This window comes from Eumetopias jubatus, unplaced genomic scaffold (assembly GCF_037043125.1).
Source record: "Eumetopias jubatus isolate StellerSeaLion01/CBP00866 unplaced genomic scaffold, mEumJub1_p1.0 scaffold_8, whole genome shotgun sequence".
NCBI lineage: Eukaryota > Metazoa > Chordata > Mammalia > Carnivora > Otariidae > Eumetopias > Eumetopias jubatus.
The window spans coordinates 136,315,240-136,341,815 of record NW_028274814.1 but is presented as its reverse complement, the minus strand read 5'-3'; the positions used below and the strand labels follow the sequence as shown (position 1 = coordinate 136,341,815).

Below are 26,576 nucleotides of genomic sequence, written 5' to 3'. Positions count from 1 at the left end.
TCCGTGGGAGGATTCAGGAGGCCCTCTGTACATGCTTTGTCAGCCAGCCCCAGACTCACCTGGCTTTTCTCTCCCTGGACTGTCCGTCTTCCTCTGAGTACCATTTCCAGCCCCGCTGCCTCTCTCAGCCAACCAGGGGTGGTGCTTTCTCCCAGCCACCTGGCCCTTGGTCTCCCCAGCATCAGGCTGTCAGCCTCCTGTGGGCCAGGGAGGCAGCTGAGGGTCTGCTGCAGGGACCCTGGCCAGCCTGTCTTTGGGCCCAGCACCTGGTTCTGCTCAGCACCTGGTACTGCTCAGCGGCCAGGTACCCACAAGGTGGCCGCTGTGCCATTTAACAGGTGCAGTGCCCCCAGCGGAGTGCCCGCAGGCATTTCAGAATCCTTGGTGAGACAACAGGAGCATCATCCAATTTTATTTCCTGTTTCTCATTTGGGAAGACAATGTATTACTATGTCTTCTGATTTATCCTAGCCTGAACTATATTGTATCTCACATACTTTTAAGTTAAAAATAGCATTTCTATACTTTTGTGCCCGGGAGCGTTCAAAGCGGTCCATTCCCTGCTCACCACCCCCCATGGCTGGTGCTCCTTGAGCAGAAACAGAACCTGGGGGACCGCGGTGTCCCCTGTAGGGAGCCACAGGCTTCCCCCGCCTGCCACTTGTCCACATTTTTTTTTTTCCATTTTCAAATTTAGCTCCCTTGATTTTTCTCATGTAAACTTGCTGCCCGGTCACTCCTGTCGGAGCCCACGTTCTCCTTCTAGGTCCTCGGGTGGATCTTCAGAGACGGCGAACTCCTGAGCAAAGCCTCCTTCCAGGATTCAGGGGCAAGGGAGCTGTAGCTTGGATGGGGCTTCAGAGGTGGCCAGGCAGACGGCCCAGTGGCCGGGTAGCCCCAGCGGAGGTGTAGTGGGCCTCACTGACCCCCACTGGCAGCAGCCTCTTGGGCAGGGGACCAGGTGTGCCCCCCAGAACTATGATGGCAGGGGCCAGGGGGACCCTCATGGCCATCTGCACCCGGATCCTGGAGGCTTGGCCAGGTTGGTGGCCCTGGGGATGGCAGCGGCCGCTTCCTTGGAGCACCTGACACCCACTGAGTAGCCCCCGGAGCCACATAGGCCTTCGAACCTGGTCCCTGGGTCTACTGCTGCGGGGACATCCTCTTGAGAACCTCGGCCTCAAGGGACGCCCATGACGACACTTCTTGGCGGGTGCAGTGGGTTGGAGAGTGCCCGTCCAAAATTCATGCCAACCCAGCACCTCAGAACGTGACCTTATTTGGAGGTAGGTCTTTGTAGGCGTGAGGAGGTAAGGATCTCAAGGTGAAATCATCTCGGGTTTAGGCTGGACCCCAGGCCTAATGACTGGTGTCCTCATCAGAAGAGAGGACACAGACACAGAGAGAAGGCCACGTGGAAACGGAGGCAGAGACGGGGGTGAGGCAGCCCCTGGCTACGCAGCGCTAAGCAAGCCGGAGGCCCCCAGAAGCTGGAAGAGAGGCAAGAACAGCCTCTCCCCCGGAGTCCTCCCTCAGCAGGAGCCTCCCCTGACAACACCTTGATTTCGGACCCTGGCCCCCCAAACCGTGAGAGAATAAATTTCTGTTGTTTCAGGCCACCTAATTTGTGGTGATTTGTTACAGCAACCCTAGAAAACCAATACAGGGGGTAGGAGAAGCAAGAAGTCCAGGGGACTGGCCCACTCGGGGACCGGTGACCCACCCCGTTCTCTGTCAGGTTTGCCGCCTCCGCCCACCCAGCCTCACGATGAAGGCTCGCACGGGTGTCGTCTGGAGTGTGTCCTTGGAGAAGGGGCACGCCTCCTTGCCTCCTCCTCCGAGGCGTCCACTTCCCCAGCTGGTGGCCCCAGTTCTCTGCTTAGCTCTCACCTCAGTGTCCTGCCAAGTCAGACGCTTTGGAGAAAGCCAGAGTTTTCTGGGGGGTTTTGGCAAAGTGGTCACTCTATGTAAATATGATGGCTGTTACCGGCTGGGGGGACTCCCTGCCTATATGGTGCCCATACCAGTCCGCGCCACTGGTGCTTTGTGCCCCTGGTGTCCGATTCAGGGCCTTTCTCAGTGCCCCCCCCCCCCCAGAGGGAACTTTCAATTCCAGGAGGGAACTGAGTCTTCGTGATTTTTGTCTCCTGCATTTGGTCCCCAGTGTCACCTCTGCCCCTGCTCATTCCCCCACCCCTCACTGCCTCCACCCCCCCCCCCCCCCCCGCCCCAGCTGCTTCTCCCAAGAGCACACCTGAAGGGTCAACTGCTGGTACCCGGATGCCTCCTGCGGAGAGGGAACCATGGGGGCTCTCTCCTGCTGGGGGTCTCTCCTGTCATGGCTGAGGAGTGTGGGCAGACCCCAGCCGCCCTCAGCTCACACCTGGGGCCTGATGCCCATTCTGGCTGGAACAGCGAGCCGGACTGGCACTGGGTTCCAGGTGTGCCCCACCCCCACCCCGCACAGAGCAGAGGCCTGCGGCTGTCTCATTTTCGTGCTGTCCCAGGCCTTCTACCCTGCTGGCCTGGGTGGTCCACAGCCAGCCGGCCGGTGGTGAGGAGAAGACATCTTAAAATGCGGGCACCAGGAGCTGTTCCAGCTGGAGAGACCTCTGACATCGTCCCTGAGGAACAGAAAGTGGCCCTGGCAGCCGGGGGTGGGCCCGGCCCTCACAGCTTGGTGTCCTCACGTGGACACGGAATATCAACACCAGACAAGCCCCCTCTGACTGATAATCAAGAGAAAGACAAGACCCGTCGGTCATCACTGAACACGGACGACAGCGTGAACATCGTGCCGGCCACAGAATGACCAAACCCCGTTCTAGCCGGCTGCAGGCCCTGTGGACTAGGGGTTATTATTATTATTATTATTATTATTATTATTATTATTTTCAATAAGCTCTATGCCCAGTGTGGGGCCCGAACTCACGACCCCACGATCAAGAGTCGCACGCTGTACCGACTGAACCAGCCAGGGGCCCCTGGACGAGGGTTATTGAGATGCCCCCTTCCTGACAGCACCCAGTCTGGAGCAGAGCCCCGCCTCCTCAGGCCCCCCGTGTCCCACCAGCCCCCGCCCAACACCCCGTAGGTCCTTCCTACCCCCTTGCCGAGCACCCCCCGCTGCCGTGGTGGCTCTCCCTCTAGGCCACGGGCGATGGCCCCTCCAGTGTTGGTGGGGCGAACACGGGACTGTAGAGAATTTTGTGTAAGGCTTTCCTACGGGGGATTTCATTCGTTGCCACGTGGCTAAGGGTTAAGGTTGACTTAGGTCGGCAGAGGCCCTGTTTAATCTTGGAGAACACGTGCACCCATTTTTCTCTCAGCCGGTGCGGCGCGCGGTGAGTGGTGAGGGAAGAACGGGCGAGGGGCTCGCAGGCCTCGGGCTGCTCTGCGCGGGAGCTCCACACCCCGCTTACTGCGCGGAGGCAGCCGAGTGGCTACTTGGCTTACAGAGCATTTTCTCACAAAGCCTTAAGGGCCTACTAGATAATAATAATAATACCAAATATCCCAGCACCTAATCGGAGGGCCGCGGGATGCTGCCCGGTCCCTCACTGGGGGTGGGGGAGCCTCCCAAGGTCACACAGCTGGTGAAGGGCAGGGGCTCCACTGGGACCTGGCAAATGTGACTTCCAGCTCTTTCCAGCCCAGGGTGCTGTCTGCTGCGGGGGCTGTTTTGATAAAGAAACACCAGGTCACTATAGCAGCGGGACAGTATCTGGCGACGGAAGTGAAAGATTATAATCGAGACATATTGGCTGTCACTCTCCATAGATAAGGTCTGGGATGTGGAAGCGCACAGGGAGTCTGCAGGGGGTAACGGAACAAGGACGGAAGAACCGGCTCTCTCCGGGCCCTCCTGCTCGCTCGCTGTGTGCCTGTGAGGCAGTCACTTAGCTTCTCTGAGCTTTGTTTCCCCATCTGTGCCTGCCTACCTCACGTGGCCATCAGGAGGAAGGGAAGGCTGTGAAAGCGCCAGATCACTAGTGGCTAGCATGTTGGCTACATCTTCTGTTTTAAGACTTGGTGGCTGCCCTTGAGTTCACAGGCTGGTTCTTGTAAAGGCAAGGCATACGCAGCATAGGCTCAGGGCTAGAGAAGTGGTATGGGCAACCCATGCTCCAGTAGTGGTGATCTGGGGCGGCTTCCTGGAAGAGGAACAGCTTCAGCTGTACCTTAAAGAATGAGTGGAAACTTCATGGAAAGCAGGGGCATAGTCAGGGGTAATTTCAGAAAGATGCTTCAGGGCCATATTGTGAAGGATGTTGGGGATACCAGGCTGAAGAATTTGGATCTGTTCCGTAGGCACTAGGGAGCCATCGAATGTTTTTGAGGAGTGACCAGATGGGTGTTCTTAGGGGCGTGAGCCTGGGAGGTGGTTCGGAGGATGACAGAAGTGGGAAGAAGCTGGAGGGAAGCACAGCAGTGAAGAGCTGAGGAAGTGAACTCAGGCTGGTCCCTGAGGGAGGGCAAGTGGGGGGGGGGGTGGGGGAGTGGCTTCCGCACACCGGGGAGGGAGAGCTTCAGAGTCTGGAGCAATTCTCAGTTGCCCTGCAGGGGGTGTATGTGGGGAAAGGGGTTTGAGCCTTGAAAGTAGAATTAAGTAAACATTACAGAGTTAGTGAGTTGTTTTCACTCCTGAGCCATGTGAGTAACACCGCTCTGAGTGTTCATGCACAGTCTACGCAGACCGATGTTTTCATTCCTTGCGGGTGGATATCGAAGAGTAGAATTGCTAGATCACGGGTGAATAAGCTTTTTAAGAAACTGCCGAGCTATTTCGTAAAGCAGATTTGTGCCATTTTGCATTCCCACCAGCAGTGTGTGCAGTTCCCCACGTCCTCACCAGCACTGTCTGTCTGGCTTTTTAATGGCAGCCGTCTTTGTGGATGTGAAGTGGCTTCTCCCTGGGGCTTTGATTTGCATTTCTCTGGTGACTAATGGTGTGGAGCATCTTTTCCCGGGCTTATGGAGCGTGCGTAGGTCTTCTTGAGAGAAGCCATGTGAAAGGGATGCATTTGTCACTGCTGGTAGGAGATGGTGACTTACCTTTAATTCTGTGGTGGAAGGTTTCATTGGCTCTTCCACGAAGCCTTTACTGACAGCTCTTGTCTACACTGGTGTCTCCTTTCTCTGAAAGTGTAAAGCAGAAGTCACATCATATCTGAGGCCTAATGCCTTCCAAAGGAACTGCCCCTGGCACTTAGAATAAACTCAAGCTCCTCGCCTCTCTGGCCTGTCTCCCACCACCCTCTCCCTTCTGCACCTGCTCATTTTGCTGGAGCCACAGCAGCGGCCTCTGAGTGCCTCAGGGCCTTTGCACCGGTGGTCCCCTCTACCTGGAATTCTCTCCCCCTTGCTCGTTGCAGGCTGGCTCCATCTCACCCTTTGGAGCAGCCTGGCCCTCTCCTCTTAGAGAAGCTTTCCTGACCATCCTTCCCTGATGAGCCACGGTCTCTTATCACCTTCTGTTTGCTTCAAAGCGTTGATCACTGTCTGGAATTATCTTAATCAGTTGTTTACTTGCTGCTTTGCTTTCTGCCGCACAAAGCCATCAGCAAGGGCCACCCCAGCCTTCAGCTGGCACTGGCCTGGCAAGAGCAGGCACTGGATAAGTGACACTTGGATGACCGGCCCGAGGAGACTCGGGTGTCGGCTCACCTGTGACTGTCCTCACCCTCCACCCGTGTGGCTCCTCCTGCCCGGGCCTTTGCCATCCATCCCCAGGCTGAGGTGAGGCAGAACTTGAGGTCAGGGTGACATCCCGTCCTGCATGTCCTCGATGGTCACTTGGTCATTTTTGGACAGCGGTCCGAGCAGCAGGCCTTGGGGGCATTGACAAGCCAGAGCAAGGCCAGGCAGTGTCTGAGGAATGGTTTACAATCTGAGGAAATATACTCTTTAAGAAGAGAAGATTTAAGGGTAACACAAAGTATTTGAAGGGCTGTAGGTGAAGAGGAGTCATAGGTGATGGGATATGTCATGGGGGTGTCTCAGAGGGCAGAAGAAATGAGGAGGATGTCGGTTTGGCTTAGGGAGGGCCTTTCTGTTAGCATTGCCTATTCTGGAATGGTTCATCTTACGAGGTAGTGAGCCTCCTGTCCTAGAGAGAGTACCAGTCCCCGGGGTGTGGTAGAGAGGATACAGCATTGAGAAGGCTGGAACAGGGGGCTTGTCGGGCCTTTCTCCCTCTGAGCCCCTAGGAATCCCCTCAGCTGAAGGTTCGTGCTGCACTGTCCCAGCGTTCAGAGGTGGCCTAGTATTTTGATCTGGTGCTTCTGGAAAAGAGGAAAGCACCATTTCAGGGCAGGGTGAGGAAGGCGAGCCGCGTGCATGTGCCAGCCTGGGTACTGGCCAGCAGGGAGAGGATAGGCCCTACTCCAAGGCCCCGGGAGTGGATTTTCCGCTCGCTGGCTGAGTTGTGGAATATTCCTCTCCCCCACTGCAGGTCTGCCCCGGGAGGGCAGGGGCTCGTCTCACTCACCACGGCATCCCCAGGGCCCACCACAGCATCCAGCACGTGGTTGGTGCTCAGCAGACCGGACTTCAAAGCCTGGCTCTGGAATCCAAGTCCTTGGGAGAATCCCTGCCCACTCACTTGTCATCTGCTCTCAGCTCCTTTGCCTCTCAGCATCCGCCTCCTCGTTTGCTCAGTGTGTGTGGTGATGTGAGGGTGACCGTCATCCCTGCCAGCCAGGAGGTTGCTCTCCTGCTCTCCTCGGTGGCAATGATCTTTGTGGCTGGGTCCCGCCTCCTCCATTCCCACTGTCCGTCTGCTGGGCAGGCAGTTTCCAGATCCCACCCACTGGCTCTGGGGAAGAGCACCCTGGCTGGTGGAGCCAGGATGTGGATGGGTGCCAAGGGAGGGTGAACGTGGTGCTGGCTGGGCGCTGGGCTGCGTGAAGGCTGAGTCACAGCCACAAAAACTGAGGGGTGTGTCCTGGTGATACAACACTCACTTCCGGCCAGGAGGGCGCTGTGTCTCATGGCTCAAGGCAAGGGAGCCCAAACAGAAAGGCTTTGAGAAAGAAAGGAAGCAGGACAAATGGAAAATCTGGGAATCCCCTTAGCTTGTGAGGATCTTTGGCGCCTCGGCTCCCCACCGGCGTGCGGCCTGGCCTGTCACGTGGCCTAGAGTGGCTTTCCCGTCTGCAAATACAGGTGAACCTCTAGGCACCGCCTTCCCAGCCATCCATGCCCCCCCGGGGCCCATGCACTGTCTTGTCCCAGGACCACAGCTCAGGCTGTGTTCCCCCAACCTGGCGTGCTCTTCTGCACCACCCCCTCCACCTGCTGAAATCCTGCCCTTTCCTGAGGCCCAATTAAAACACCGTGTCCTTGAGGCCTCAAGCCATTTTCTGATGCAGCACCTGCCCCCTCCTCTGCCTGCCCTTGACATTTCAGGCTTCGGGGACTATGCCCTGCAAGTCAGTTGATGTTCCACACTTAACCTTAGGCTCATCTCTCTCCCCGACACTGGATCATCTTCCCTTCCTGCCTCCCCCCTACCAGCTTGAATATGGTTCTGATGGCCTCAAACATTTTCATATAACTCCACACATATTTAACCAAATTGATCACAGGTGCTTTTTCTGATCTCACAGTTCTATGACACAAGAGTCTGTAAATACAAAATGATTGCCCATTGAAAAAAATATATATATTGCCGCTTCCTGGTACTTACCCAAACGAGCTGACAACTTGGGTCCTCACAAAAACCTGCACATGAATGCTCACAGCAGCTTTACTCATAATTGCCCAAACTTGGAAGCCACCAAGATGTCCTTCAGTGGCTGAGTGGATACACTGTGTTGCATCCAGGTAATGGAATATTATCACAGATAATAAGAAATGAGCTATCAGATCACAAAAAGACATAGAGGAAACGTAAACGCATATTGCCGAGTGAAAGAAGCAAGTCTGAAAAAGCTACCTACTGTGTGGTTCCACTCCATGACGTTCTGGAAAAGACCGAACTTTGGAGACAGTGAAAGACCGGTGGTTGCCAGGGGTTGGAGGGAGGGCTGGAGGGACAGGTGGAACACAGAGAATTTTGGGGGCAGGGCAACTATTCTGTATGACATGGTAAGATGGACATTATGCCCTGGTCAAAATCCATCAAATGTAGGACAGAATGCGGCCTACTGCGCACTGTGCATTTTTGTGAGTAATAGCATTGGCTCATCAACTATAACAAATGCACTACACCAATATGGATGTAAATAGTGGGGAAATCTCTGGAGGGGGAAAGGTGGCTAGGTGGGAACTCTGTACTTTCTTTTTTCTTTTTTTAAGATTTTATTTATTTTTTGACAGAGAGAGACAGCAAGGGAGGGAACACGAGCAGGGGGAGTGGGAGAGGGAGAAGCAGGCCTCCCGCGGAGCAGGGAGCAGGGCTCAATCCCAGGACCCCGGGATCACGACCTGAGCGGAAGGCAGATGCCCAAAAACTGAGCCACCCAGGCGCTCCAGGTGGGAACTCTGTACTTTCTGATCAGGTTTTCTGTAAACCTAAAACTGCTCTAAAAAAGTCTATTCATTAAAAATAAAAAAAAAAAAAAAAGAAATCACTTTTTTTTCTATGGCACTGAAGATGTTCCTCCCTTGGAGACTGCGTGTCTCCTCTCTGTGTGATTCCTCTTTTCCTCCCCAAAGGCCTGAGCCACAGGAAGAGCTCCAGGGGCTTTGGCTGAGTTTCCTACCATGCCCGGTGGTTTGCACCTCTGCACATCAGGGGTCCGGGCGGCAAACAGTACCTGAGCCCGGGGCAGGGGGCTATGTGGTCCTGAGAGGCCCGGGTTGGGCCCACCACGGAGGAGGGCTCTCGCACTCACAGAGGTTGGGCAGGAATGGCTGCTGCAGATCCTGGCATCACTCCTCCCTGCCCGAGCTAGGTTTGTCACTTCTCTGAACCTCCCTTTTCTCCCCTGTAAATGGGGACGGTAATTCCTACCCCACGGTCGGGAGGATTACATCTATTCCTGGACGGCTTCCTACCGTCGGACATGGGGGTGGCTCCTTGGATCTGGTTGAAAGGCCCACGGGCTTTTTAAAAAAAGTGTCCAACCTGTAATTTGACAAATGAAGACAGCAGGAGAGTTGCAGGAGATGACTTCTGTGTTCTCAGCAAGCGGTTTCCAAAGAGGGAGTGGGCTATGTGGGAGGTCTTCTGGAAGCGTCCAGAGGAGGGCCTCCAAGGAGGAGCGGTATTTGTCTGGGAGGGCACATTAGCCTACCAGCTGGTGAGGAATAGTCAGCAGGAGCCAAAGCAAGAAAGTTGGAGAGAGCACCGCAGAGCAAATGCCCAGAAGCAGCCTCCGACATCTGGCAGGGCTCCAAAGCCAGTGCTCAGGCAGACTCCCAGACCAGGGAGGCAGCCTCTGCTCTCTCTGTGCCCTCTCTTCTGAGAGACTCCGCATGGTCTGGGGAGTATGAAAGGCATGATTTGGGAGCCAGACAAGAGCTGTATGACCTTGGACAAGTCACTTTACCTCTCGAACCTCCGTTTCCCCAAGTGCAAAGTGGGATTGTTGTGAGTGGTTGTATATAAAGCACACTCATGGGGCCTGACACCATGGAAAGGGGTCATTTGGGTGGCAGCCATGATTATTATTGGGGGCTGGGAGAAACCAGGGCCACTTGAAGCACTGGACCCTCCCTGGGTGCCCAGCCCGAGATCTGCCCCAGTAGGTGCTCACTGTAGGCTGATGGACCCATGAATGAGGGAGTGGTGGCTCTCTGCCAAGACCTGGTCCCGGGGAGGGCCTAGCGCTGGGTGCCACTGTAGACACACCGCACAAATGCCGTGACCTGTAATTAACCCAGGCCTGGCTTGCTGGGCGGGTGGACAGGCTCTCCCTGGTGCCCACGTGATGTTCTGGTCAGCCTCAATGAGCACACTTGCCACAAATCTGAAATCCCAGCGGCAGGCTGGAAACAGTTGCACAGAGAACGGAATTGTCACAACAGGAAGGACGTGTTTGGAGCCTGCTGGAGGGACGGTGGAGGGAGCCTCGGCCCTGCTCTCCTGCACCCCAGGCCACCCAGGAGCGGCCAGACCCCAGATGCCTAGAACATGGCCACGAGGAGCGTGTGCTTGGCAGGGTGCTGGATTCAGCCCTGGCCAGCCGCCCCTGACCTTGGTCTTGAACTGTAAGGAGGGTTGCTTGCCCCTAGCCTTTAGGAATCCGCCTGCAGTCGACCTCAGGCCGGCCGCCCCTCACTCCCACTGTCCCCATTACCTGCCCCTGATATGTGTCCTCTCAAGGCCTGCCTTTCTCTTCAAGGATCTGCTCAAACTCTGCTTTTCTCAGGAGCTGCCCAGGACCCCAGATATTTGCTTGGGCCCCTCTGGAGCCTTGCTCGCAGCCTGCCTCCTCCGGTCTCCCACCCAGCAGGAGGTGCTCAAAAGTGGGGAATGTGTATTTTTCATTCATGCCCCCCTTGGTCCCCGGTATTATGCGTCTGCTGTGTTAGAGGGAGAGGTAGCGTTAGCGTGGGGAAAGAATGTTGGAGAAGGAACCAGAAGCCCCAAGTTTGAGAAGGACCCCTGGTGCTGATGACTGGAAAACCTGGGCAACTCACCTGACTTCCCTGGGCCTCTGCTTCCTCACCTTAGAAGGGGGGTAGGCCTCACCTGCCGTCCTTTGGGGTCTTCTGGCTTCGATACTCTCTGGTCCCGGTTGCTCTTCCCAGCCTCTTCCAGCCATTCTCCTCCCTGCCCCCTGCCTGCCCCGTGCTGCTAATGCGAAATCATCGACCCTCGTGCCTGTTAACCTGCTGGCTGCTTATTCTGGTCGATCGTCCTTCATTCATGAACCTGGAGAAGAAAAGGAATATTCCTTAGTCACACACACTTCTGAGGCTCTGCCACATGGCGTCGACAGCGCTGGTTCAGTTGATTCAAAACCATGTGTACTCACCCCGGCAGCCTCTAGCTTGAATCTCCCATCTGCCGCCCAAACCCAGAGAGAAGAGAAAGTGGCTGGCGTGGGAGGTCCACCAGGCAGAGGAATGGCTTGAACTTGATATGAAGGGTCTTGACCTCCCCCACCTTCCCACCCCCGGTGCGGTTGTTTGGATTGGAGGGTGGGTTTGTTTGTTTGTTTGTTTTAAAGATTTTATTTATTTATTTATTTATTTATTAGAGAGAGAGAGAGAGAGAGAGAGCACAAGCAGGGGGAGTGGCAGGCAGAGGGAGAGGGAGAAGCAGGCTTCCCCCAGAGCAGGGGGAGCCCGATGTGGGGCTTGATCCCAGGACCCCGGGATCACAACCCTATCTGAAGGCAACTGAGCCACCCAGGCGCCCGGGAGAGTGGGTTCTGATGTGTTGTTCTCAGACTTGCTTGGACACTCCCACGGAGGGAGAAGGGGGGACGGGGAGATGAGGCGGAGGCAGGAATGAAGCCTGGGAAGAACAGAGGGCCGTGGGAGTGGGAATGCAGGCAGAGGGTGGGGCAGCCTGTGAGAGCGAGATGGTGCCCACATTCCTCCGTGGGTGATAACCTGAGAGCGAGGCCACCTCCCCTGGAACAGTGTCTACTTTCCAAAGCAGTGCCCTTTGGCTCTGCTGCTCTTGGGCCAGGGAGTGTGGGCGAGGGAAAAGGAGCCCGCATGTCCACTGGGGTCTGCCAGGCCCCTCACCTGCTCACTCTTCCCTTCGCAAACCAGGAGGTGGATCTGGCAAGCAGGTGCACGATGGCATGAGCCAATACCAGCATCCATCGGGCTGGTACCGACCGTGTGCTGAGCACCGTGGGAAGGATTTTTCATCTATTACTGCATTTAATTCCTCAACGGCCATCCTGTTAGGTAGGGGCGAACCATCACTCTCCTGTCCAGATGGGGACACTGAGGCTGAGAAGTGAGGTGACTTGCCCAAAGCTGTACGCTAAAAACAAACAACCCCCCCCAAAAAAAGAAAAAGAAAGAAAGAAAGAAAAGGAAAAAAAACTTCAAACAAAACAAAACAAAACAAAATGAAAAGAATGAAGAACCTCTGAGCCTGTGACTGAGTCCTAGGCTTTTCTAATTGCTGGGGGAAAAAATCTTTTTAGCAAAAGATTAAATAGCCCATGTCGCTTAGGCCCCTCCTCCTCCTTTCTTCTGACACCATGAAGTGACTGGGACCCGGGTAAATATTAACCACAGTGGTGGTGTCTGTGGAAGCCTGACCTCCATCACCTGCTTCTTGTACTCCTGCCTTGATGGTGGCATTATGCCACATATAATCCTGGGCCTGAGATCATTCCACCAGGAAGTGACCCACCCACCCCAGGAGAGGTGTGGCTGCCCCTGAGGCAGAGTCCCCCTCCCCCCCATCCAGTATTTCACAGATGGCGATTGAACACGTCAGGTGCGGACACACGGACGCAACAACTGGTCTGGGGGCCGGGAGCAGCACTTGATGGCTCCCCACTGTCTTCAAGTTCTTTTTTTTTTTTTTTAAACAAACCTCTTTGGTTTTATTCAAATTGATTTTTTTTTAAGATTTTATTTATTTATTTGAGAGAGAGAGAGAGAGAAACAGCATGAGAGGGGAGATGGTCAGAGGGAGAAGCAGGCTCCCCGCTGAGCCGGGAGCCCGACATGGGACTCGATCCCAGGACTCCGGGATCATGACCTGAGCCGAAGGCAGTCGCTTAACCAACTGAGCCACCCAGGTGCCCTGTCTTCAAGTTCTTTGTGTCTTTATCTGTAGCACTCTCCATGAAATCTTACATGTGATCAGTAGCAGCATTTGATGGGTGTACATTTATTTTATAATGTAATTATGGTATACAAGTTCTTTTATAAGTTCAAGTTTATAACATTCACCTGTGATAAAGCAAATCAATAAGGGCAAAGTCACTTTTTTTTTGATGAACGCACATTTTGAGGCTGCTGCAATGTTTTAAAAAATTAGGTTTGGTATGCCATTTTATTTTGTATCAAGGAAATCTGGAATCACAGAAGTAGTTGCATATGGTAACATTGTATAACAAAATAAAACAAAATTTTGTTATACAATCACAGGATGCCCTTCTATTTAGCTGATCCAGGAGCCCGCCAAGGGAAAGATGACACTCTGGATTGAGAATACAATCACTCTTGGCATCCAGGATCTTCTCATCCTCCTGAATGGCAGGAACTCAAAGAGGGACCGTGGGAGTGAGCCTGTATGTTCATCAGAGAGTAGAAAATACTTTATACAATGTAGCACAGAAAGTGGGCATTAAGTCCTTCCTTCAAAGTTTCGAAACATTCACTTTCATGCATTGGTTTCCTTGTTGCCACTTGTTCCACTTTGGCACAAATGGCAACACTGTAACCCCGTGCCACCCCCTCCACACTTTGTAAAATATGAAGAATCCTTCAGGAATAGTGCTTCCAAACCATAGGAGGCATAAGAACCAACTGAGGAACTTGTGGAAAATGGGGCGCTCCTGATGCAGGGTGTCCTGGAGATGCCCACAGTGGGAAATGCTGTCCCGTGGATGTGACCACGTCCTGCTGTCTCTGGGTGGGAGTTGGTCTCAGGCCCGAGTGTCCTACCCAGCAGCGTTGAGTTGAACGTGGCCCTCGTCAAGTACAGCTATGTACTTGATGGTACAGGGTTACGTGAGCAGACGTGCACAGGCCAGAATGGAGTGAAACAAAGCGAGGCAAGAAAGGCCGGGATAATTGCCTCCTAATCAATGACACATTTGCAAGGAATCCAGATCTTTCTACAACTTGGCAGGGAAGAGCTTCCTTCTGAGGTATATCCAGAAATGTGCGCCTCTAGTCTCAGCACTTAACGCTTAGCTGTCTCTAAAATTTTTTTTTAAGATTTTATTTTTATTTATTAAGAGACAGAGAGAGAGAGTGGCAGAGGGAGAAGCAGGCTCCCCGCTGAGCAGGGAGTCCGGTGCGGGACTCGATCCCGGGACCCTGGGATCATGACCTGAGCCAAAGGCAGACGCCCAACCATCTGAGCCACCCAGGCACCCAGCTGTCTCTAAAATATTAATAGTTGATGCCAAGTACATGTTCTTGCATCTGGCTTATTTGATCACAGTTAAACACATTTTAAAGTTAAATCTACCCTGAGGCACTCTTATAAAATGTGTGTGTTGGGGGGCGGAGGGGTCCTTGGACACACTCAACAGCAGCTGACTGTGCCAGGATCCGTCCTCAGAGCAGGTATGATCTCATGAATCCCTGAGGTTTCCCTAAGCACTTGATTATATGATTATCCCCATTTTACAGTTGGGAAAATGGAGACCTGGAATGACAAAGTAACTTGCCAGCACCCATAGCTATTTGCGGCTCCGCTGCCTTCCCCACCTTATTTCCCCTTATGCCTCCAAGGCTCTGGCCAAGCGGAACCCTCCTCTCCTCCTGGAGAGCAGGATTTCTTGCCTCTGGGCCTTTGCTCGCCTCATTTCCATTCACTTTGGATCAGTAAAATGCCACTGCCTTCAATATTGTTGCCCTCCCACTGGAGGGTTTCTGTTTCTTGAGGATCACTGCTGTCCCTTGATGGGGAGGTCTCTTGTAGACTCCGTGTCTTTGCTGGGTCTTCTCAGGAGCAGAAGCAGCAGGACCCAGGTCCATCCCTCCCTGAACTGCCAACTACCCCCTGCCCTGCCCCACACATTGTAAACACTGGAATTATTTATAGAGTGAATGTCTGTAGCGGATTTTGAATTTTTTTAAAGATTTCATTTATTTGTCAGAGAGAGAGAGCATGCACAAGCAGGGGGAGCGGCAGGCAGAGGGAGAAGCAGACTTCCCACTGGGCAAGGAGCCAGATGCGGGGCTCCATCCCAGGATCCTGAGATCATGACCCGAGGTGAAGGCAGACGCTTAACCAACTGAGCCACCCAAGCTCAGTTTTTTATTTTTTTTCTTGAACAAGGAACATATATCACTGTGTAAGAAGGACTATTTTACCAGCAATACAATTATATCTGGGTTTTTGTTTTTTTGTGAGAATGTTTTGATCTCAATTAAAATACATGTTGACTTGGGTCGTGTGTTTATCCAGACTGCTTAGTGGGAAATGACTAACAAAGGACTGAGTCCGTCTTGGTCCCAGACCCAGGTAATGGGCACATTTTGTGGGGAGGAGGGGACAAAATGGCAGTTGACATGACTACATGTTAACTGCTCAGATACTGAGCACTCATACCTGCATGCCCAGAGCTGCCCTCCATACTTTTACTTTTTTGTCCCACTTACCCCTGACCACAACCCTGTGAGATGCGCTCTGTTATCACCCCCAGGTCACAGGTTGGGACACAGACGTGCAGATTGCTGCAGTGACTTGCCCAGGCCCCTCAGTGGGGAAGGGACAGAGGCAGGTTTGGGCTCCAGGCCAGTATGAGTATGATTGAAGAAGGAGGCTGGGTACACTATTGTGAAATGTTTGCGGGGATCACAGATGGGACGGTCACAGCTGGCCAAGGGGAATTCTCTTTGGAAAAATACCCTGATAAGCTGCCGGGATGGAAGGCAAGACTCCTAAAAGAGTTCAGCAACAGTGTCAAACTGCTGGGGGCAAGAAAATGAGAGGGATTTTGGTTTTGCCCTAATGTTAGGAGTTAAGCAGTCAAGGTCAGGGTCCTCAACAAGAAAATATGAAGTCAGGACAGCTAAAATAAAACAGCACTGACATCCTGTTCTGCAGCTTAGACAGGACCCGCACTAACATTCTGCTCTGCAGCCCTTGCAGAAATGACTTCTGCAAAATGTCCTAAAATAAGATAGTTAACCACAAAAGCATTTGTCAATATCACTGGCAAGGGGCAGTTAAGGCCTAAGCCCCCAGATGTCAGCCAAAAAAGATCATCAGCGCATAAACATTAACCTAACAGCAGACGGATACGTGACCAAAGCCCTGATTGGCACGACTCAGCACAGCCTGGCTGCTTAAAATAGTTCAAGAGAGCTCATAAAACCCCTAAACTTAGAAACTCCAGGGGCAACCCTCTTGGGCCCCCCTCCCTCTCTGGGACTTTTATACTATCGCTCAATAAACTTTGCTTTGCTGCGCACCACTCTTCATCCGGTTTACCTCGTCATTCTTCCAAGTGATCTGACCAAGAACCACAGGCACTAAGGGGACAAAAATCCTGTAACACTAAAAAGGAAAGAAAGAGACAAGAAAGGAGCCAATGTGTAGATGCCGGAGTGCTGCCTGGGTCACATGGCTAGGAAGTGACCTCTAGGGCTAGGAGCCCAGAAAGGCTCAGGAGGTGTCTTGTCGCTGGGCAGTGCCAGGCTCACCGCCTCCCTGTGGTGTCCAGTCTGCAGGAACCCCTTCCAGCCTCACCAGTGCTTGGTGTGAAGGGGGATGTGTGTGAGCATGTGTGTACAGGAGAAGGGGATGGAGGGCAAGAACTGAAGAGCAGGAGGCTGGAGGACCACGCAGGTCACCGGCACCTGTTCAGAAAACTCTAGCCACAATTATCTATTGCAAGCACAATGCTACTTTCCAAACAGTTTGGAAAGTGAGAAACCACTCTATTTCTTTGTGGTCTTTCTCAGTTCCTATCCATAGGTAGTAGAATCATATACTCCCCACCACTTTGTGTCCTGCTTTCCCTTTGACCATTTTAGTTTAAGCATTTTCCAGCATCGCTACACCGTCCCCGGGATTATTCTCCAGGTGGTGATGTGGAACCAGCACAGGCCTGGGTTGGGGGGGGATCTGGTTTCTAATCCTGGCTCTGCCATTTACTCTCTTTACTCCAGCCATCCGCCCCACCCCCCACCCCCCCAAGTTGCTCAGGCTCCAAACCCTCCCTTGGGCATAGGGTTTTTGTCCTCTCCAGGAGGACCACAGGAAGCAATGCTTGGAAAGTGCTGAGGGTAGTGAGCCGTGAATGCAGCAATGTTTTACTCATTATTCTCTCTTTCTGTAGAATGGGGCTGATAACCCATTAGGCAAGGTCTGGTAAGAACTAGAAATAAAGTGGTCCATTGTGCAGTGCCCGGCTGCTCTCCCTAGCTGCTCCGTGTACACACACACACACACACACACACACACACACCTGGCTGCTCCGTGTACACACACACACACACACACACACACCTGGCTGCTCCGTGTACACACACACACACACACACACACCTGGCTGCTCCGTGTACACACACACACACAACACACACACACACACACCTGGCTGCTCCGTGTACACACACACACACACACACACACACACACCTGGCTGCTCCGTGTACACACACACACACAACACACACACACACACACCTGGCTGCTCCGTGTACACACACACACACACACACACACACACACACCTGGCTGCTCCGTGTACACACACACACACAACACACACACACACACACCTGGCTGCTCCGTGTACACACACACACACACACACACACCTGGCTGCTCCGTGTACACACACACACACACACAACACACACACACACACACACACCTGGCTGCTCCGTGTACACACACACACACAACACACACACACACACACCTGGCTGCTCCGTGTACACACACACACACACACACACACCTGGCTGCTCCGTGTACACACACACACACACAACACACACACACACACACACACCTGGCTGCTCCGTGTACACACACACACACACACACACACACACCTGGCTGCTCCGTGTACACACACACACACACACACACACCTGGCTGCTCCGTGTACACACACACACACAACACACACACACACACACCTGGCTGCTCCGTGTACACACACACACACACACACACACCTGGCTGCTCCGTGTACACACACACACACACACAACACACACACACACACACACCTGGCTGCTCCGTGTACACACACACACACACACACACACACACCTGGCTGCTCCGTGTACACACACACACACAACACACACACACACACACACCTGGCTGCTCCGTGTACACACACACACACACACACCTGGCTGCTCCGTGTACACACACACACACACACACACACCTGGCTGCTCCGTGTACACACACACACACACACAACACACACACACACACACACACACACACCTGGCTGCTCCGTGTACACACACACACACACACACACCGGCTTAAACTAAGCGGCTCAAGAGGGATCTACACCTGTGGCGGGAATCTGAGGAAGCCCTGTTGACACTGGCTTTCCTGAGTGCCTCAGGAGAGGAAACTTTCAGAACGACTACTTCCCTGAACCCCCAGTCAGGTGAGGTGCTGCCCTCCCGCGCCCCCCGCGCCTGGGTACCGGCAAAGCCGCAGGACTCAAGCCCCAGGGAGTGAGCCCCGCGAAGCACAGCCCGGGAGCGACCCCAGGACAGTAACCCCTCCCCGCCCGCCCGGCACCCTATCAGTTGATTAAGTAGGCACTGCCCCCCCCTTTGATGGACAGGAGACGCCGCCAATGGCGCCTGGGGAGGTCCTTTTGTGCCCCCAGGGAGCGTGCCACCTCCTTGCACCCTGGCCCAATCTGGGATGCCGAAGGGGCCGTGGGGCGGGGCCCGGCGCCCAGCAGCCAATGGGACGAACACAGCGGGCGCAGCGGGGGCGGTGCGCTGGTGGCTGGCGGCAGCGGCGGCCGCAGCGGGGCAGGGCAGGACTGAGCAGCGCGGCAGGAGCGAGGGCGGGAGCCGGACCCGGAGACGCTGTCGCGGCCGGAGCTGGGTGAGCGGCGGCCGAGGTGAGGGCCGCGCCGCGACGGTTGGGGCGCCGCGGGCGGACGCGGAGGCGCGGGTGGGCGGCGGGGCCCGCGCCCTGTCAGGCCGCCGCTCCGGGGCCGCGCTCCGCGCCTGGGGGAAGCCTCTGCGGCCGCGCGGCCGACGCGCGGACTTCCTGTCGCCGTGGGAGGGGGCGTGCTCGGGGGCCGCGGCGGGCGCCGGAGGGCTGGGGAGGGCGGGTGGGAGCCGCGGGGGGCGGGCTCGGCGCGGGGCTGCGGGACGCGGGCGGGCGAGTTTTCGGGCGGGGGGTCGCCGGAGAGAGAAGTACCGCGGCGGGGCCCGCGGGCTTGGAGCTGCCGCCGAGGGGCAGGTGGGCGGCTCCAGAGAGACTCGGGGAGGAGCCGCGGGCGCGCTCCAGGGGAACCCGCGAGGCCGAGGGGCGCAGAGGTGCGCTGGGGGACACGCGGGAGGCGAGGGCGGCTGCGGGAGCGGCGCGGGAGCAGCGGTGTGGCTGGTAAGCGCCAGTTGGAGGGCAGGGCTGGGTCCGAGGGGTGGCGGGGGCAGGCGGGACACAGACGCGGATGAGCTTATTTGGGGCACTTGGACGACAGCCCTTCCTTTCCTTCCTTTCCACCCTCCCCGTGTCTCTCCTGTCTCCACGGGCGGCGAGCCCTTCCTTGCAAGCAGATCCTAGGGCTGGGGGGCACAGGCAGGAGAGGCTGGGGCTGTTTGCCCGTCCACCCTCGGAGTTTCCCAGACTGTCATTGATTCTTAGAAACGTGAGCGCTTTCTCTCTTCTGGGGTTTCCGAGCCTGCTGGCGCATCGGAGGGGTTCCGGGCTGGAGAGGTAGCGATTTCTGCCCCCTAATTTCAGTCGTTCATTGGGGTTTTGGCTCCACCAGAGAAGGGCGATTTTCTTTTCGGATGGAGCTGGTCGGGAGAGCAAGCTGTGCTCTCTCCTTGGGGCCCCGCACAGCTCTAGCCTCTGGGGATGCTGCTCTCCAGTTGGGTGCCCAGGGGAAGGCGGCCTTCAAGGTGGGGTGTGTGTGTAACCATTCCTGGGTCTTTTCTACTCCAACTATCCTGTGTTCTTTTTTGTGGTTAAGGAGGGTAGGCTGCCCAGAGTCTCCGCGGCTACTCTTTACACTGTTTACCAAACACTTCCTGGCTGTCCTGATGAAAATCAAGAGAACTTCTGAAAGAATTCAAACCTGAGCTGCTGCCGGTGCGCTCACAGCTTCCTTCCCTCCTCTGCAGTTGTATGCTGAAGTTCTGTTTTAACCCTCCCGGGATTGCCAGCTTGGAGCCCAGGTCGAGGAAACCAACCAGGTGGGCGCAGTTGAACACCAGCCCTCCGGTTCTGGCCCCAGATGTTGTTACTCCACTTGATTCACAAGCCTGCTTGCAGCCTCCACATACAGGCATTGAATAGGAGCCAGTGCAGCTTGGGTTTCTCTTGATTCATTCACATGGGAAACGAAACTCATCTGTGTGCGTTGAAACTTAAATCTAGAGCTCGGCAGTCAATCTCCTTGGTGAGGTTATGCTAGTTGATATATGAGGTCACATCAAAAACTTTTCTGTGGTGTGTGATTTTCTTTTGAGAAGTGTCTTCAAGGTTTTAAAGAAACTGGCCGGTAGGCTGATGATGTTTATTACTTGGGAAAGTAACATAACACAGAGGAATAGAAGAGTGATTACGTCTGTACTCTTGACTGACTTTTTTGGAGAAGAATAAAAACCCATTTGAATGGAAACAGCTCGTGCTGTTTGGGAACTGGAACTTTATTACTTTTAGTCTTAAATATATGAGAGGTCATAATATTTAAATAACCTAAAAGTATGCATATGTAAAAAACAGTGCTTGGGTTTCGGGCAGAGCCTGCTGCTAGGAGATAAGGTTGTCTTTCCCTAGTCCTGGATGCCTAATCCAAATCTCTGATAGCCAGACCAGTGGGGGTGGGAACTGAGGGGCATTTGTCCTTTACCTATTCATTTTCTCCTCTATTCACTTGAAAGTCTGTGTAGACCAAGTTAAGGACACGATGCTCAGGTTTCCTGCTTATGACAGGGTCATCAGTCGATTCCAGGATGTTATGGAATATCAAAAAGATTTCATAGATTCCTTAATAATAGTAATGGTGCCTTGTGTTTAGAGATCGGGTAGCATTTACCAAGGGCTTTCTGGCCACCCTCACCTGAACTTCCCGGCTGACTCGAGCCTGCCTTATCTGCCATCAGATTGTCATGGCCGCTTTGCGGAGGCCACCCTGTAGATTATGGGGGTAATGACCACATTCATGTGAACGGTAGTGCTGGCTCAGTTTTTTTCCCAATTAGGTTGTTTGGAACTGCAGTGGCATACCTGAGAGCAGTGTAGCAATGCCTCAGTTATGAAGTCAGTTTGCATTCCACACGTAGAGACCTTTCTTTATGGCCCTGGCAGTGATCCTTCACACACCTAAACGCATCTCACTGCCTGAAACCTGACTCCTGATGGGTCCCAGTGGTGGTCTCTGGGATGGCTGTGTAGGAATTCCTTCAAATATTTAGTATTCAGATAATTATGTTCTGCCTGCTGACTGGAGACAGTCTTAAAAGAGGAATTCTCAAAGTATACTCAGAAGTATTCTGCGCCATGCTACATTCTTGGCATATGTGTAGTTCCAAAGATAACTATTTGAAGAACAGTGGCCGTCTAAGACCACACGTGCTGGTAGTTTGATTAAAAGCACATAAAACAACAGTCTCCTTTCTTTATTGATTTCTTTTTGTTCCTATGATTGAACATTTATGTTTGTTTAGTAAAACAGCACCATGTAATCTATTTTTTATTTTCTAGAATAAAATTTTCATTTTGTTTTTAATTATTTTTAAAGATTATTTATTTTAGAGACAGAGAGTGCACGCATGTGTGTGGGGGTGGGGGGGGTAGGGGTAGGGAAGGGCAGAGAGATAGGGAGAGAGAGAGAGAGAGAGAGAATCCCAGGCTGAGTCAGCACTGAGCCTGATGCAGGGCTCTATCCCAGGACCCCGAGATCATGACCTAAGCCAAAACCAAGAGTCAGATGCTCAACCGACTGAGCCACCCAGGTGTCCCTTAATTTTTTTTTTAAAGATTTTATTTATCCCCTCCCCTCCCCTCCCCTCCCCTTTTCTTTTCTTTTCTTTTCTTTTCTCTTTTCTTTTCTTTCTTTTCTTCTTTTCTTTTCTTTTGTTTTCTTTTCTTTCTCTCCAACTGGGGCTTGGACTCACGACCCTGAGATCAAGACCTAAGCTGAGATCAAGAACTGGATACTTACCTGACTGAGCCACCCAGGTGCTCCTTAAAGATCTTATTTTTAAGTAAACTTTATATCCAATGTGGGGCTCAAAGTCACACCCCAGGTTTAAGAGTCAACACACTCCACTGACTGAGCCATCCAGATGCCCCCAAATCTTTATTTTTTAATTGAGATATGTTTGACATATACTTACGTGTGTTTAATTTCTTTTTTTATTTTTTTTAAGATTGTATTTATGTGACAGAGAACATAAGCAGGGGAAGTGGGAGAGGGAGAAGCAGGCTTCCTGTAGAGCAGGGAGCCTGACACGGGGCTGGATCCCAGGACTTGGGATCATGACCTGAGCCGAAGGTAGACACTTAATGACTGAGCCACCCAGGCGCCCCGTGTATTTAATTTCTTTAGAAAAATTTCAATATCAAAAAATCATTTGTTTCCTGGCTGCAGGCACCGAGCTAGGTAGAGAGGGGAATACAGAAATGAAGGAAAAGCTGTTTCAACCAGCAAAGACCTCAGGAGGAAGCCTTGAGAAGAGAAAACTGAGGATAAAAACTTTGCTATGACTTTAGCAACACATGTGCAGCGGCTTGTGTAACACACTCTGTGGCTGTCAGATTTGTGTGACTTTTGTCCTCCCTAGAAATGTGGCATGGTGGAGTGGGAGGAGCATGGATGGAGTTGAGCCTTGGGCCAGCCTTTTCCCTCACTAACCTTGAGGCCTAGGATAGTCACATATCTTAGGGTCTCAGTTTTTATATTTGTAAGATGAGGGGCTGAGAGGTTCTTAACCTTTTGAGAATATAAAAATTGTGGCAGCTTCAGAGGCCTGGGCCAGATTGAGGACTCCAGGATCACCCCATCTCTAAGCTCCCTCTCACCGATGATATTCTATAATCCTATTTTCTCAGTCATCTTTAGGCTAATAATAAAGATGACTTGTATTTATAGAGGCCACATTCCAAAGCATTTTCACCTCTCTTTTTTTTGTCCTTAAAACGTTTCTGAGTGGTGTGGGTGGTGATGGATATTCATTCTTCTGATGAAGAAAGGGGTACAGGGCTGGCTACCACTCTGGTAGGATCACACAGCCAGAGGCTTGTCGTGGGACCAGAACTGGGGCACCTGGTTGCCAGCTTGGGGTTTTTCCATTAGGTTTTGCTTCCTTGGTGGTTGTCATTACGAGTTATGTTTGGCAGTGTAAATATCCCCGAATGTGTCACTTGCGGAGGAAACTATTTGCTCATCTGCTGAAAGGACTGTTTTTTTGTCTGAATTTGGATCACTAAACACCTTTCTGCCTGACTGTCAAAGGGATACTTATTTTATTTTTGTTATTTTTTTTCTTGCCATATTTTTCATAGGGACACATTTGTAGGACTTAGGTGTTTTGAGCAGACTTGTTTAACGTTTATTGATTAAAGGGTGCATTGAAATGATTACTGCTCAGTTGCTTAGCACTTGAAACACTTGTGAAATAAATGTTAAGTGAAAACTCCAGATGTTTGACTTGTTCCATCCAAATATGTACTTACAGATGAGACATCCCTTCCAGCCTGTGAGCTGCTGGGTGGGTTTGGGAGTTGGGTGTGGATTGTGCCAATGATCATGACTACCCAACAGTGGCTTCTTGTGGCCTTCAGGCCAGATTCTGAATATTGTAGGAACTGATTTTTTTTTCAGTTTATTAACAGAGCACAGTCTCAGCTCTTTAAAGAGCTCATGTATGCCAAAGAAGGTGGAATTTTAAAGACTCACAGATGTTAAGTGGTTTATTACTCATGAAAAGAATCATCGTAATAAAGATGATTTGAATACTCAAATATGGAGGTATAGGAGGATATACAGTAGGTATCACTCAAAAGTGGTATGAGTCTATGTGTGGTCCTGTCTTCCTGTTATGTCTGGTACTATTATTCATTGTGCAGACATGGAAAAAGGTTATTTGTTCGTTTCACGATGCACTTCTTTAGGATACTCACAAGGATGAGGCAGACATGCACGATCTCCCTGACATTGAACAGAAAGCCTGATGCCATGTGTCATCTTCATTAAATGCATTGCTCCCCAGAGAGAGAGATTGGTGGAGGCTGAAGGCAGAAGTGAATCTGAGCATTTGGAAGTCACCAAAAGTAGCAGCCTGGTCAGGAAATGATGCTGTTGGAGGGCAAGGCCCATGACGAAGGGTAAGCACCAGGCTGCCTACCACCTTTGCAGGGATGGTGTCCAGTTAAACATGTGACCTGCCATAACGCCTCCTTCATTAGCTCTGCTGGTATTTACAGTCCTTACTCTGACCCAGGAAACTTGCATCCATAGGTTGGCCCTTCTCTTCCAGTGGCCTCCTGTCTGTGATTTAAATGTTGATAGAGGGGTGCCTGGGTGGCTTAGTCGTTAGGCGCCTGCCTTCGGCTCAGGTCGTGATCCCAGGGTCCTGGGATCGAGCCCCTCATTGGGCTCCCTGCTCGGCGGGAAGCCTGCTTCTCCCTCTCCCACTCCCCCTGCTTGTGTTCCCTCTCTCGCTGTGTCTCTCTCTGTCAAATAAATAAATAAAATCTTAAAAAAATAAATATTGATAGAGAGGGCTGTCACTTGTGAACTCCATTAGGCTGCCATGTCAAAGTGCCTGCTTTTTATTTTAATTTCACTCCTGGGGCTGAGAGTGTTTGGGGAAGTGGGCAAGGTTGGCCGAAGTGGGGGAGGGGGCATCCTGGCTGCTATGTGTGCAGTGCACCTGGCTCTTCCCACAGCTCTGGAATCCCAAGATTAAGGTGACTCTTGCACTCTGGAGAGGCAACTCAAGTAAGGCGGCAGACCTGGAAGCCATCACATTGCATTGTGACAGTAGCAGGTAGGAGTGTGTACAAGATAGAGGGGACAGAGGTGGGCGGGCCTGACTGCCTTCCGGACACTGCAGAGAGCTGACCTTCAGGGAGGTGTTTTTGGAGTGGTTTCACCAGATCCACAGGTGCTCTCCAGCTGGCCATGCCTGGAAGAAGAATCCCTGGCAGAGGTCCAGAGCTGTGAGCAATGTGGGTGTGTGAGTGGCTTGGTGTGAGAGGAGCCGCTTAAGATGGAGGGAGGGAAGGCTGGGTGGGCAGGCTTCAGGTTGGGTAACCTGCCTTGCATGCCAGGCTCGGGTTTGGACCTCCTCCTGGAGGATGGAGTTCAACAGGGAGCTGTTTCAGGGCAGTAGACACAGTAGGTTGAAGCTCCGCACAGAAAGGAAATGTCAGTTGAGAAGTCAGGGATGCAGACAGGGAGGGGTGATCCAGGTATAGCTCGTTTTATTATATATATGGGATAGGTCTATGTCTATGTTTGTCTATATCCTATATAAAAATACTTATTTTTAATATTTATTTATTTGACAGACAGCGAGAGAGGGAACACAAGCAGGGGGAGTGGGAGAGGGAGAAGCAGGCCTCCCGCCGAGCAGGGAGCCCGATGTAGGGCTCCAACCCAGGACCTTGGGGCTCCATCCCAGGACCTTGGGATCATGACCTGAATAGAAGGCTCTGCTTAACAACTGCGCCACCCAGGCGCCCCCAAGTAGCTCATTTTAACAAAGGTCACCGGTGTCACTGGAGGCTCAAAGATTGCCATCAAAGTTTCCAGGAAGCAGTGGCTGCACTCTCCAGTGAGAGAGGCTTCCAGAGCGGGATTGGCAGCAGTCTTGCCTCCATTTCTTTGTCTGCATTTGTGTATTTTGTTGGTTCTGCTGCCTTTTCCGTATGGCTTTTGGTCACAGATCCATGCAGTCAGGAGGTAACTTTCACTGCCAGAAGAAAGGCCCTATTGCAGTGAGGTGTAGGAGGTAACATGGATTCAGAGTCGCACAGCCCCGGGTTCAGCTCTGTCACAAGGTAACTGGGTGGCCTTCCTTAGCCACATGCTTCAACATCTTCAGAACTGGGACGCTGACAGCCTCCTCCTCCTCAGACAACTGAGGGAGGGCAGCGTGGGGTATTGGACCCTGAGAGGTCAGCACCTGTGCCAGGTCCATGGTGCTGGCTCAGTAACTTTGCGATTGCTCAAAGTACAATGTCTACTGAAGTGAATTTGCTAATTAAGCAAAATCTACCATTAAAGTGCTTAATTTGATGTTATGTTATCCAGTTCTATTGAAAGTTCTCCTACAGTGTGTTCTTTTCTCCAGCCTAAATGTATTTAGTCTATTTGGACCTTTCCTTGGTGACTTGGGGTTTTAGGGATGATGTTGATGTGGGCGAGGCCTCTGGCTCTGCATGGAATGCCCTCCCTCCCATCCTGGCACTTGCCAGGCCTGGCTCCTGTCTTCCCACCATCTCTCTGCTTCTGTCCGCTCTGCCTTTCCTGTTGGGTTGAGGGCCTGAGGGTGGTCCTATCGTCTCTGGGTTGTGAGGGCAACCCAGCCTCGTCGAAGCCTTGCTCTTTCTGGGTTGGCGATTCTGGGGCTGAGTTGAATGTTCTAGGTTATAGAAGTCCTGAGCCTAGGATGACAGGCTGATGCTGTGACTGGAGGCGCATGTGTGAGGGTGATGATGGCTCGCGCTGAGGTGACGAAAAATATCAGGACTTGAGAAAGCAAGTTGTCAGGTCTATCATCTTTGTAAAATATTTAAATATAGACAGCAATGGTAGTTAAGGTTGCAGAATTATGGAAAG

General features: G+C 52.6%; 1 protein-coding gene across 3 annotated transcripts in view; it reads left to right on the top strand.

Annotated features, from left to right (window-relative positions):
- The first annotated feature begins 18,565 nt into the window (after nt 1-18,565).
- The window catches only part of PACSIN2 (protein kinase C and casein kinase substrate in neurons 2), a 132,331-nt gene continuing 124,320 nt past the window's right edge, over nt 18,566-26,576 (top strand). The window contains exon 1 of one of the 3 annotated variants that reach the window (XM_028115315.2): nt 18,566-18,671. The gene's annotated coding sequence lies outside the window, so the exon portion shown is untranslated. The remainder of the gene's footprint in view (nt 18,672-26,576) is intronic. The other 2 variants (XM_028115316.2, XM_028115317.2) reach the window with 2 other exon arrangements.